This window comes from Henckelia pumila, unplaced genomic scaffold (genome assembly GCF_033568475.1).
Source record: "Henckelia pumila isolate YLH828 unplaced genomic scaffold, ASM3356847v2 CTG_170, whole genome shotgun sequence".
Taxonomy (NCBI): Eukaryota; Viridiplantae; Streptophyta; class Magnoliopsida; order Lamiales; family Gesneriaceae; genus Henckelia; species Henckelia pumila.
In genome coordinates this window covers 128,010-142,788 of record NW_027331771.1, presented here as the reverse complement: position 1 = coordinate 142,788, position 14,779 = coordinate 128,010, and the positions used below count along the sequence as shown (strand labels likewise).

The window sequence follows — 14,779 nt, the reverse complement described above, 5'->3', positions numbered from 1 at the left end:
AATCATGCAGTCACATAATACATGCATACTCAGTCAGGATATCTCGAACAGTACTTCCGTACCTCAAAATAGTGCAAGCTCTACCAACTCTAGGTCCACGCCTATAGTCTGCTCTACACTGCCAAATGATACTTGTAGTAGCCCGTACCCTAATTGAGTAATTAAAGGAATTAATCATAATTACTTGGGTAGAGTTCGGAAGCTCCGAAGGTGAGATCGGAAGCTCCGATCAGGATCGGAAGTTCCGAACAGGATCGGAAGCTCCGATCGATATTACGTCAGGCATGACGTGTGGCAAGATCGGAAGCTCCGATCAGGACCGGAAGCTTCGATCACCCCTATCTGGAGTCAGCAAGTGGTATTTTGACACGTGGCAGATCAGGATCTTCGGAAGCTCCGATGGCAGGATCGGACGTTCCGATCGAGGTTCGGACGTTCCGATCAAGGATCGGAAGTTCCGATCGTTGTCTATAAATAGAAGGCCGAGGCTTCACTTTCATTTGCCAATTCCGAGTTCTCCTTTCCTTTCTAGTCCTTTTGGAGCTGTTCTAGTCTTCTTAGGCTTGGTCCGGAGGTCGGCGAGGCGTTCGGTAGTCGTAGCGGAGTTGTGCCCAAGTTCTGGAGGCATCGACATCAAAGGGCTAACGACGGACGAAGGTATAGCTTTTGCTTCCTATAAATATTTAGGAGTATGCAATAGCTTAGTTAAGGCTTTTAGAGCACTTTAATGATAGTAGTATCATTTGGCAGTGTAGAGCAGACTATAGGCGTGGACCTAGAGTTGGTAGAGCTTGCACTGTTTTGAGGTACGAAAGTACTGTTCGAGATATCCTGACTGAGTATACATGTATTATGTGACTGCATGATTTATATGCCATGATATTATGCTGCATTCATTTACATCTTGCTGTATATCTTTCGAGATGTCTGTTAGTAGGGTTGTACCCTATCCTGTTAGTGGATGGACTTCCATCGATTTGGGTCCGGCGTATCCACGGTTATCTCGGTATGGGAGCCACCTCCTGAAGCGACGGCATAGCGTGCTACATACCAGGGCCCGGTCTGTCTCTGTTATCTGATCCTTGACCTCGAGTCTATAGGGAGTTCACTTTGCATGCATGTATACTCATACTCTCGCACTGAGCATTTTATGCTCACGTCTCGTACTCTGTATTTTTCTGGACACCCTATTCCATGGGGCAGGTTTGCGATGGAACGAGGAGGGTGGATCCAGGAGGGGCTAGTCAGCGGTTGGCCGGCTGGAGCTTCGCTAAGGTTTTATTACTGTTAATTGGGTTTATACATCTATTCGATTTGGTTGTATATTATTGGATTAATTACAGATTCCTTTACTTGGGATTGTATAATGTTTATGGTTTCCGCAGTTTTATTCTGATATCTGTTTAATTAAGTAAATTGCATGCCTAAGTTATGTTTAGTAGGTGATCCGGGTAAGGGTCACTACAATACTACTATCATTAAAGTGCTCTAAAAGCCTTAAGTAAGCTATTGCATACTCCTAAATATTTATAGGAAGCAAAAGCTATACCTTCTTCCCTCGTTAGCCCTTTGATGTCGATGCCTCCAGAACTTGGGCACAACTCTGCTATGACTTTCAAACGCCTCGCCGACCGCCGGGTCAAGCCTAGAAAGGCTAGAACAACTCGAATAGACTAGAAAGGAGAGGGAAATAATCGGAATTGGCAATTGGAAATGAAGCCCCGGCCCTCTATTTATAGACAACGATCGGAACTTCCGATCCTCGATCGGAATGTCCAAACCTCGATTGGAACGTCCGATCCTGCCATCGGAGCTTCTGAAGATCCTGATCTGCCACGTGTCTAAATATCACTTGTTGACTTTGGATAGGGGTGATCGGAGCTTCCGATCCTAATCGGAGCTTCCGATCTAGCCAATCATCATGCCTGACGTAATATGATCGAAGCTTCCGATCCTGCATCGGAGCTTCCGATCCAGTTCGGAACTTCTGAACCTACCTTCGGAGCTTCCGAACTCTATCCAAGTAATTATGATTAATTCCTTAATTACTGATTTCGGGTACGGGGTACTACATATCTGGAGGTGGAATTTCTGTTGATCACCTCAAGACCGGAACAATACTGTAGCGACCCTACCCAGATCCGCTAGCTAATCAGAGTTAAGAGAATAATTAAACATGCATTAAATAAATTGCTGCGGAAGACTTAAATAAAAAACAGACCGGCAGAATACAACCGGTTAAACCAATTCGATTTATACAACCAAATCGAATAAATAACCTAAAGGAAAAACCTACAGCTAATCCTGCTGTCTTCACTGGTCACTAGCTACTCCAAGCTCCGGGTGCTCAATCCTGCACCTACACCTGCCCCGTCGAATGGGGTGTCCAAATACACAGAAAAGACTGGACGTGAGCTCTAAGCTCAATACGAAAGCACTGGGGAAAACATACAAATATGATGCATGCAAATGATAGGGTATCCATATCTGGGATAACTGTATATAACTGCTCAGTAAAGGCGCCTAGGACATGAGTGGTACAACCCGAGGAGCAAACCCTGCGTACACTGCTCATTCCTATAGGACGTGGACTGTGTCCCCAGATGCTAATCACTCATGACCCGTCAGTCACTGAGTGCTAGACATCAACCGTCCAGACAAGGCTGAGCGGCCCTACGTGGCTCATCTCACAAGATGGACAGGCACAATATGATATGCACATGCTGCATAATAAATGACATACAAAATTCAACATATAAGCATGCAAAACCCGCTGGCAATCTCAGTCTGTACTTGCGTATCTTACTACAGGCAGTCCTAGCAGTCCCACTCTAGGTTCCCAGCCTATCATCAACTCTACAATGCAAATATCCATGCATCATTATTTAAGCTCTAAAAGCCTTAACTAAGCTATTGCATACTCCTAAATATTTTAGGGAGACCATAGCTATACCTGCGTCCGTCGTCAGCCCGCTGATGACGATTGCCTCAAAACTAGGCCACAGGTCCGCCTCGACGCCTGGATCGCTATGCCACTTCCGGATTCCCAATAGGATGCCTAGAACTCCCTAGATCTAAGTTAGAAGGCTTAGGAATCAGAGAGAAGAGAGGGAAAGGTGCATTTGAAAATGAAATCTCGGCCCCCTATTTATAGACGGAGTTCGGAGCCTCCGAACCTGGTTCGGAACATCCGAACACGATCGGATCCTCCGATCCCACCTTCGTAGCATCCGATCGCCCCAATATTACGTCAGCCATGATGTCACCTTGCTGACGTAAGCAATGACGTGTGCCCTGGTCCCGATCGGAACGTCCGATCTTGCCGACGGAGCTTCCGATCCACTTCGGATCCTCCGATCCTGAGTTCGGATCCTCCGATCCAGTTCGGAGCCTCCTGACTTGGTTCGGAGCTTCCGAACCCTCCTGACCTTCGGGACCTTCCTGGCTATTTTGAGTGCCCTGAATCCATTTCTGGACTCCGTTAACCCATTTGGAATTTCCTTAATCATGTTTTACTTAATCTAAACATGATTACATGATTAATTATTCATTAATCGTTAATTCTGGATACGGGTCACTACATTCTCCCCCCCTTAAAAGATTTCATCCTCGAAATCTAGGGTAAAACCTCGAGAACGTACAAGAAACCCTTGTTCGAATGTCTGGTCGAAATATCCTCCGACACACTCAGACTCCCGTCGAATTCTCTTTAAGCTCCATTAATGCTTAACCGCATTAATATTCTTTCACTGAATATTACTGTGCTACTGGTCGATAGTCGAACTTCCCTAGCACTAGCGTATCGTAACACTGATACATCTTTCACTCGGACCACGATCTTCCTGACCACGAAGGATACAATACCCGCTTGATCAAGATTATCGTCTCAAAGAAAATCTTATACTGACGAAGACCAAGTCATAACCTGACTGGTTTTACTGAATTCGTCGAATCATTAATCAAAACTAACCATCTAATGGTTCCAAAAGTTCTCGGTGCTCAAAACCTCTAGTTAGGAAACACTTTTCCCAACACTGTGCCGACACAACAAAACTCAAATTTCTCCCCAAGAGAATCTTGTTGACACAAGGTCATACTACAACATAACTGCTTAACACGATTTCCAGACTGGTCATCCTTCCCATGCCTTACTAAAGCAAAGAGCTTCCCAAGCAATACGGGGAATTCAATACCATGTCCAGTGCAAATCACAGTTCACGTTTCTCAGTATAACTCAACATTGTGCCTTGATGATAACTATCATCACTTGCAATTCATGACGCTACGTCATCTCCTAGCAATTCGCCTGCGAAATCACGCATACCTTGCAATAGAAGTTATTACACCTCTAATGATCTACATCACCTCACCCATAGGTTATTCACCCATGAATCCCAATCATTGGACATCCTCCTGATAGTTATACATACTCGCAATCACTGTGCGCTCATCAAGACTAAGATAAGCTCCCACCAATATGCTCGACTGGGACACTCCACAGTGCACAAACATATGGAAACACTTCCTATTCTATCTCAAAACTCGACAGTCATTGCACCTGGTATAACTCATCATGGAATTTTTGATGATATCATCATAGCTCATCCCAACCTCACAAGGTCGAATCATAAAGATCCTGGAAACTTAATTCCAACGGATTCTCAATAGTCAAACCGCTCCCTTGCTGAACGCATCAGTCTCAGCACTGAACGAACTAATTCGTCGATTCCCTAGTAGATCCTGGAAAACACTTGTGCTCGAAGTAACTTGCCACCCGACGCACATCCGAATATCGTCCATTGCTTACGCGCAATATTCTTGACAAAACAATCCGCATAGATGTGAATCACTGACTCAAAAGAACAATTTCGATCCGTCACGATCTTGCGAAATCTTCGATCCCAAAGCCAAACCTCGTTGGCTACTAAGTCAACCCTTGCCTATCTCTGCCATTTCAGAGACATCGTTCATCACATGCTAGATGACTAGTGACACATCCTGCTAGATCTCGAGGATCAGATCCTAGCTAATGTCACACAGATCAGAAAACTGATGTTCCTTGCTAATGTCCATTAGCATTTCCTACTACTCGTCGGATCCAATCACAACGGTACACATAGATGCCCTCACTTAACCGAATTGTCCGGTCAACAATCTTCACTATTGTTGTTCAATGGAAAACTCTCACATGAAACAACAACATGATCCTTTCCTGACCTATTGCCATTACTAAGCAATTTATTGGATCAATATCAGCTTCCTTCTTAACAAGAATGCACTATACTGGAAACTACCAACTCCCTTGCTTGTCTCCACTGTCAAGTTAGCACCTAACTTGATCATACAAGTCCACTTGCAATCGTTACCGATTACAGCAATCCCAAAAGATTCATCTTTGGCGATCATTTAGACTAAATAACTCAAATCTCCGATTTCTCTGAGATGGTATTCAGTACTCATCCCATAAGCATTACTTGACAAAATACTATTCCAAGTATTTCTTAATTGCTACATCCTGATCAACCCTGATTAGCTCAACCAATAGAATTCGTCAATCTACTTAAGCTCGCACTTATCAGATCAGACCACCACTGATCATCCAACCTATATGTCTTGGTCAATAACCATGACTCAGCTGCCACAAAGAACAATTTCCAAACGGTGTCAGATCACAATACATAGGTAGTTGACTTGGCACAAGTCCTGCGCCTTTTCAGCACTACTAACCACTGCTTCGTATTCTGAACTTAATCATCCTAACTCTGACAGAGTTAGCCAATAACCACTAGTAGTCACTAGCACAGATCCCGTGCCACCTTAGCACTACTAATCGTTGTCTTTGTTCACCCAAGGAAAACATCAAGATATACTAAGCCCATTTCCATCCCATGGAAAATCCTACGCTCAATCTCTGAAAATATCAGACAGTACTTAGTTCAATCACCGGACATACTTGCCTCGTTCATTCAGGATGAACATCGCGATTCGTCAAGTACAAAGTTATACCTAAGGAATTCCAAAGATTCCCAACATTCTTCGAACACTCTCCTGATCATATCCCTTGTTAAGATTGTGAAACAGTTCAAGACTAAGGTAGCTTACCTCAATAACCCACCTGGACAACCACCATGGTTTAACGGTCATAGGCCATGCTTCCCCACATCTTAAATAGTCATGTACAATCCTCAATGTCTGATATAATCCAATACTGATGAAGCCAATCATCAAGGAGTAGTCCTCGTATTCGAGTTGAAGTCTTAAAACAGCATTCCATCCAAGTTCTTGGATAATTCCTATCACAGGGAAATTCTAACCACAACTCTTATGACAACCCATAGCCATCGCTGGTAGAATCCATCCGCCTACTAGATCCGCATGTCTAGCAGTAACTTAAAGGTTAAAATCTAACTGCTCAGAATACACACTTATCAAGGAAATCCCTCCAAGACTGGTTCCTACAGCAGAACATAATCAATATCTCTGGCACACCAGACGATATCGAACCATCGATGTCAAACCTGTATCTAATCCAAGGTCATACCTCGTCGTGACTGTCACCAAATCCCTAGACTGAGTAGCCTTCCCACCGCCAATCCTGAAACACCAAGGCTCCCAGGTAACACTGGCATAGGGTCGCGCCCCATCACGTCTAGTCATGGTCATAGTCCACAACTCTTGGCATATACTAGACCTGGTATCCCGATGTAAACCCATCATCACAAGCCTCAACCTAACAAAGGTCAGATAGCCTACTGTTTCTCAAGGAAACAACTTAGAATGAAGCCCAACGTTCTAAACCGAACAATACCCTTAATGCCTCTAGATGAGTCCACTCATTGCTGGCACTAACATAATCCATTGACTAACTAGGTAAATCCTAGAAAAACGCCCAGACTAACCGCAAATCACACTGTCACAATCGGCCTACTCAAATCCCATGAGTTACCACAGTTGAACACTAATCAACTAAAACAATGCCAATCCTAGAAAAATCACTCGCAATCATTCACGAATTGCTGGATAGGTAAAACATGTATCATTGCTTCCATTTATGTACAATTTCTCAATTACAATCCCATGTAATACATACAGTATTCAAAATACAATGAAATGTACAATCGAACTTTGAAATGATACAACCAAATTATGATGATACTTTACAACTGAAATACTGTTTACAACTACAACGATACAGTATTAAAATCATCGTACTAGTCTTCGTTTCTTGAGCATGAAGCTTCTAATCGATACACGCATTGATACAAGCATACTCCCGACCAAGTCTCTCTCCATGTCCTCCTACGAAGAACTCCGGAGAAATGGCTCGTGATAGCTAATCAGCTATGCTCTGCGTCAGTGCATGCCAGTCGACCTCTTCTGCTCACGATCTACCATCGGCGTTCTTCTTGTATTCCTATCATTCTTTTGAACATGAAGTTTCCCGTGTGCCTACCGAACGCATCGATACAAGCATACCGGCAAAACCATGTTCTGCATGAGGTTAAAGACCTCACGCTCGAAACCTGTCATGCTTTAGGCACTCGAGGCATTCTCTGGTGAAGGTCTATCTGACAATCTCTCCAACTACTAGTGGAGAATCTTCAGAGTAGTGTCATCATGGTAATGACTGTACAGATGCAAGCATCAAGTAAGTCCCCACCAATCCTCTGCCACTGCCTTTGGCATCCCGTACTCGATCCAAAGCTAGGATCCATATGAGTAGAAATCTTGAAAACTCGAACACGATCCATCACTCCTGTCCTCACTTGCTGGTATCCCATAAGCTAAATCTTCAGAAATCCTGCCGATGATGATAGTCTTCGGGCAACTTAATCGCCGCATCATCACCTCTTATAAGGTCTCATCCATCCTATAAGGATAACCCAAAGTCTTAATACTATATCACAAGTCTCTTGCATGCATACACTCTGATACCAATAAATGTAGCGACCCTACCCGGATCCGCTAGCTAATCAGAGTTAAGAGCATAATTAAACATGCATTAAATAAATCACTGCGGAAGACTTAAATAAAAATAGACCGGCAGAATACAACCGGTTAAACCAATTAGATTTATACAACCAAATCGAATAAATAGCCTAAAGGCAAAACCTACAGCTAATCCTGCTGTCTTCACTGGTCACTGGCTACTCCAAGCTCCGGGTGCTCAATCCTGCACCTACACCTGCCCCGTCGAATGGGGTGTCCAAATACACAGAAAAGACTGGACGTGAGCTCTAAGCTCAATACGAAAGCACTGGAGAAAACATACAAATATGATGCATGCAAATGATAGGGTATCCATATTTGGGATAACTGTATATAACTGCTCAGTAAAGGCGCCTAGGACATGAGTGGTACAACCCGGGGAGCAAACCCTGCATACACTGCTCATTCTTACAGGACGTGGACTGTGTCCCCAGATGCTAATCACTCATGACCCGTCAGTCACTGAGTGCTAGACATCAACCGTCCAGACAGGGCTGAGCGGCCCTACGTGGCTCATCTCATAAGATGGACAGGCATAATATGTGTGAGACCTCGTTTCTAAACAACTAATATCAGACAACAAGCGATAAGTAATCAAGAACCCAATAAATATTATTATTATTATTTTTTTTAAAGAGGCTCGCGCGCCCGCGCTGACATCAGCGCGCCCGCGCCTACGCCCCGCAAAACCCCATGCGCCCGCGCCAAAGGAAGCGCGCCCGCGCTCATACCTAGCAAAGAGGCCGCGCGCCCGCGCCAAAGGAAGCGCGCCCGCGCTGTCCCTCGCCAGAAAAGTTAAGTCACTGAAATAAACTCAATCAAAACCTAAACACTTGCATTAAGAGTATTTGACATTCCAATAACAATACAAGAAAGGTTTAGGGAAGAGCAACATTCAATTCAATAGCACCTACATCGTTCTTGCTTACAAAACATATACGAGAAGTTCGAATGACTAAACATGATCACAAAACATAACTAGGTTGACATGCTGATTCGACTTCTAAACGAGTCTCACTTCTATCTCTTGCTCTGGACGCTAACCAGGTCTATGCTGACTTGATCCTGCCCTTCCTGTTGCCAAGTACACATACAAAACAAAGCAACAGCCGGATAACCGGTGAGAATGATAATCCCAGTAAAAGCAACATATCAAGTAATGAATATACAACATACTATCAAACCACATATTCAAGTCAAAGTTAATGATATGCATGTCTTTAAAACCAGGATATCGATTCTGATAAACACGGGAGTATTGCTCTGCTTTTGGGATCCCGAGGATGAGATCACGTAACGACTCACCGACTCTCCCAATCGAGGTGGTGCCACGTATCCCACTCCTCTAGACTTTGAGCAACCATAATGAGTATGCTAGCACTAGGCGAAATACTACAACCTAGGCCACTCAATCATAGTTCCCAAACGTCTAACAAAAAGGGCGGTTCTGCCCGCTGAAATCAAAGTAGGCTCAAGATGAATGCATAACAGAAATATAAACATAAGCCACATAACAAAAACTCAATCAATCAACAATTACAAGTTCCACGTGCTAGAACAAGTATCAATGCAATATGTGATTTAAAAAGGGGAAACTCGAGAACCAACAGTCCCGAGTATGCTATCCCGCTACGATGACTACTTTTACCTTTCAATGCAGTAGTTCCAACTCTGGATAAGCTAAAACAAAAGGTTTAATCAACAACTAAACAATCCAACAACAAAGGCAACGGTTCAAGATAATCTCTTTACCGTTCTTCGTCCAATTCTCGACGACCAAATGCTGCTAACACAGGGCTTGACAACTCCAAACGAATCTGTTCAAATACAATCAAAGATCAATTACCATGATCGACTTACAAGCCAAGTTCAACAACTTCAAAAACGGTTCAAATCTCCAAAACTCAAACCGACGGCATAACGGCTATAACTGAACAAACCGACAACGCAGACAGCAGTTCAATAGCGATATAACCTCATAAAAATTCTAAGACAACCAAAACAAAGCAAACCCATCAATCTCAAAATCCACATTTTCGAAAATGGCTTCCAAAAAATCATAACAAATCCGAACGTCTCTCTAATTCAAAACCGACAGATAATAGACGATCAGAACTCTGTAGAGAACAACATACTCGAATCTCAAACGATTCTAACAACATCCAAAAACTAGAATGTATCCGATCGTAGAAAAACTTACGATATAACGGAGCTCTCGCTGCAGTGATCGCTAAACTGCCTTCAGAAATAAATTCCAACGGCCGGATCGTGCTCGGACTGGAATCCCAAAGCTTGGAAAAGCTTGGAGGCGTGAGAATGGAGGGAGACGGCTTGGAGGGGATGAAGAAGACTTTGTCAACCAATTTCTAAGAGTAGATAATATATAAAATCCACAATTTGCGTTTTAATCCCTGAAAAATCCAATTTTTGCAAAAAGGACCCTGATCAAAATCGAGTCGGCTCGTGAACTCTGTAATCTCCGATTAGCTCAAATAAACTCATTTAAGATAAAAATGGGGCGTTACAATTCTCCCCCACTAGGAAGAGATTTCGTCCTCGAAATCAACAAGAACCACAACTCATAAGCTAGAATAAAGAACTAAAGACAGTAACAAGAACTCACGTCAACTGAATAACTCTGGAAAACGCTGTCTCAAGTCAGATTCTGTCTCCCAAGTCGCTTCCTCGACTCCGTGATGGCTCAACTGCACTTTCACTAACGGGATCGACTTGGTTCTGAGTTGTTTCTCCTTCCGATCAAGGATCTGAATCGGTCGCTCAAAGTAGCTCAGAGTCTCGTCTAACTCGGCTTCGTCAGGCTGAAGGATATGAGAAATATCTGGTTGATACTTTCGCAGCATAGTGACGTGAAAAACGTCGTGAATACCAGATAAAGACGGAGGAAGTGCAAGTCTGTAGGCAAGATCGCCTAACTTCTCGAGAATCTCGTACGGCCCGATGAATCTCGGAGATAACTACCCTCTCTTACCGAATCTGACAGTGCCTCTGAAAGGTGAAATCTTCAGAAAGACTCGGTCTCCCTGATCAAAACTAAGAGGTCTACGCCTGACATTCGCATACTTTGCCTGTCTATCTTGAGCTGTCTTCATTCTGGTCTGAATGATCTTAACCTGCTCTGCCATATCTCTAAGCATCTCCGGTCCCAAATCTGGTGACTCGGATAAATCATCCCAAAACAACGGAGATCGGCACTTCTTACCATACAAAGCCTCAAAAGGCTCCATACCGATACTCGCTTGGAAGCTGTTGTTGTAAGAAAACTCGACAAGAGGCAAAGAATCCTGCCAACTAGTGCCAAAGTCTAGCACTACCGCTCGCAGCATATCCTCTAACGTCTGGATAGTCCGCTCTGACTGTCCATCGGTCTGAGGATGATAAGCTGTACTCAGATGCAATCGAGTACCAAGTGCCCCCTGAAGACTATGCCAGAAGTGAGAAGTGAATCTAGGATCTCTGTCTGAAACGATCAACTTCGGCACACCATGCAGTCTCACAACATTGCTAACATACAACTCAGCCATCTGATCATGACGATACGTCATCCTGTACGGAATAAAACACGCAGACTTCATCAATCGTTTGATCACTACCCAAATGGCATCGCATCCTCGAACGGATCGTGGTAGCTTCATGACGAAATCCATGGAAATGTGATCCCACTTCCATTCAGGAACAGATAGACTGCGCAACAAACCTCCTGGTCGCTTCCGTTCTGCTTTCACCTGCTGACAATTCAAACACCGAGATACAAACCTCGCTACGTCGCTCTTCATTCTCTTCCACCAAAACTGAATCTTCAGATCGTTGTACATCTTACGACCTCCAGGATGAATACTAAACCGACTGCAATGAGCCTCTCGAAGAATACGCTGCCTCAAATCCGAAATATCAGGCACAACAATACGGTTATTCACATACATTACATCATCTCTAACCTGGAATTCAGACTGATGTCCAGATCTGACTTTCTCTACTGAAACCTGAATGCTCGGCTCAGACTTCTGTGCTTCTCTGATTGCAACAAACAACTCCGGTTCGGCTCGAATAGCAAACACTCTGATAGTCTCCATATCTGTTTCAAACTCTAAACCAGAAGTGCAACAATCATCGATCAACTGAGAAACACCAATAGTAGTAAGAGATAAAGAACATAGCTTTCGGCTCAAGGCATCTGCAACTGCATTCGACTTCCCCGGATAATACTTGATTTCACAATCGAAATCCTTCAACAGATCTAACCATCTTCTCTATCTCATATTCAGCTCTGCCTGAGAAAACAAGTACTTAAGACTCTTATGATCAGAAAATATCTCGAAGGACTCACCATAAAGATAGTGACGCCAGATCTTCAGAGCAAAGACGATCGCAGCTAGTTCAAGATCATGAACCGGATAACGAGTCTCGTGCGGTTTCAGCTGCCTCGATGCATACGCTATCACATGCTTATGCTGCATCAGAACACAACCCAAGCCTCGGTTAGAAGCATCACAATAGACTGTGAAACCTCCAGTACCCTTCGGAATAGAAAGAATTGGAGCACTGGTCAGTCTCCTCTTCAGATCAACAAAGCTAGCCTCACAATCTGCAGTCCAGACAAAAGGCGCATTCTTCTGAGTCAGCTGGGTAATAGGCTTGACAATAGACGAGAAACCCTCGATGAAACGATGGTAATAACAAGCTAAACCCATGAAGCTTCGGATCTCCAGCACTGAAGTAGGTCTAGGCCAATTCATAACCACTTCAATCTTGCTGGGATCGACAGAAATCCCATCTCCAGAAATGATATGACCGAGAAAGACAACTCGATCTAACCAGAATTCACACTTAGACAGCTTGGCAAACAACTGCTCAACTCGCAAAATCTGCAGTACGGTCCTCAAGTGCTCTGCATGGTCAGTACGGTTCTTCGAGTAGATAAGAATATCATCGATAAAGATAATGACGAACTCATCTAAATAACGCTGAAATATACGGTTCATCAAACCCATAAAAACTGCTGGAGCGTTAGTCAAACCGAACGGCATGACTATAAACTCAAAATGACCATACCTCGTTTTGAATGCGGTCTTAGGAACGTCTTCCTCTCGCACTCTCAACTGATGATAACCTGACCTCAGATCAATCTTAGAGTAGACAGAAGAACCCTGCAGTTGATCAAACAAGTCATCTATTCGGGGTAAAGGATACCTGTTCTTAACTGTAGCCTGATTCAATTGACGGTAGTCGATACAGAGCCGCATAGAACCATCCTTCTTCCGAACGAATAGAACAGGAGCACCCCAAGGCGATACACTAGGTCTGATGTATCCCTTGGCAATCAAATCCTCAAGCTGCTCCTTCAACTCTCTCAATTCAACAAGTGGCATACGATAAGGAGCTTTTGAAATAGGTTGAGTACCTGGCACTAAGTCAATGCTGAATTCAACCTCTCGAATGGGTGGCAATCCAGGAACATCTTCCGGAAACACATCAGCAAAATCTCTAACCACTGGTAAGTCAACCAAAGCTGGGCTAGATTTCAGTACATCAACCGCATAAACCAAAAATCCTTCTGCACCTCTCTGTAACAAACGAGTCATAGATAACACTGAAATCAAAGAAATTCTAGATCGAGAACCCTTACCAAAGAATTTCCATTCGTCTGCCATTTCAGGTCTGAACCTGAAAACTTTCAGAAAACAATCAACTGTTGCCCTGTACTTGGTCAAAGCATCTATACCGACAATACAATCAAAATCTGACAACCCAAGCACAATACAGTCGAATTCTTACAAATTCCCCTCGAAACAAAGTTCACAGTTCCTGACTAGTCGTACAGAAAAAATTCCTCCACCCAAAGGTGAAGTAACAGCTACTACTGTAGGCAACAATTCAGTTGGCAAAGCATGCAATAACACATATTTCTCAGAGATAAAGGAATGGGAAGAACCTGTATCTATCAAGACATGAGCAGAATGACCAAAAATCGAACAGTTACCTGCTATGACATCGTCAGGTGCTGCCTGAGCCTGATCCTCTGTCAATGCAAAGACTCGTGCTTGCTGTCTCGGAGGCTGATTTGCACTAGAGCTACCTCCCTGTCTGTTCTGCTGTTGCTGGGGTTGGAAAGAGTGCACTGCAGACGACTGCCTCTCCGACTGAGCTGCAGGTCTAGATGAACTCCCACTCTGAGCTCTATCTCTATTACGTTGAGGGAACACTTTAGAGAAGTGTCCCGGTTGCTGACATGTGTTACAATTGTCGAAGACTCCCACACACTGATCCGGTGAGTGTCTTCCTCCACACTTGCTGCAGTACAAGGATGATGACCCAGAACTCGGTCCTGAACCGAATTGCTTCGAACCACTGGAACTGGACGAACTGTTCCCCTGTCTCTTGAACTGTTTACCTCTTGCCTTGTACTGATCCTTTCTGTTTCCCCCACTGTTTCCACCTTCATACCTCTGGTGCTGGTTCTGATGTTGAGGTGGCTGATTCTGGTACTGAGATGGTTGGTTCTGATACTGCCTCTGCTGCTGAGGTGCCCCCTGATTACCTCTTTGCCTCCACAAGCCTGCTTCTGCTCCCTTTGCGTAATTCATGGCATCCGCAAAGTTGCTAGGCCTGTTGGTGTTAACCAACGTGAAGACATTGGGGTTCAACCTGTTGATGAACTGATCTGCCTTAGCTTCTTCATCTCCAGCAATTAGAGGTGCAAAACGCAATAGACTATCGAACTTAGCCACGTACTCTTCAATGTTCAGATTCCCTTGCCTCAGATTTGCAAACT

At 43.9% G+C, this 14,779-nt stretch overlaps 1 long non-coding RNA gene across 1 annotated transcript; it reads right to left on the bottom strand.

Moving 5' to 3' along the window:
- Positions 1 to 9,633: 9,633 nt before the first annotated feature.
- Positions 9,634 to 10,389, bottom strand: LOC140870668 (uncharacterized). Its single transcript, XR_012147507.1, has 3 exons — positions 10,190 to 10,389; positions 9,742 to 9,806; positions 9,634 to 9,669 (listed from the first exon to the last, which is right to left on the bottom strand). It is a non-coding gene; the product is annotated as an uncharacterized lncRNA (long non-coding RNA).
- Positions 10,390 to 14,779: the final 4,390 nt, after the last annotated feature.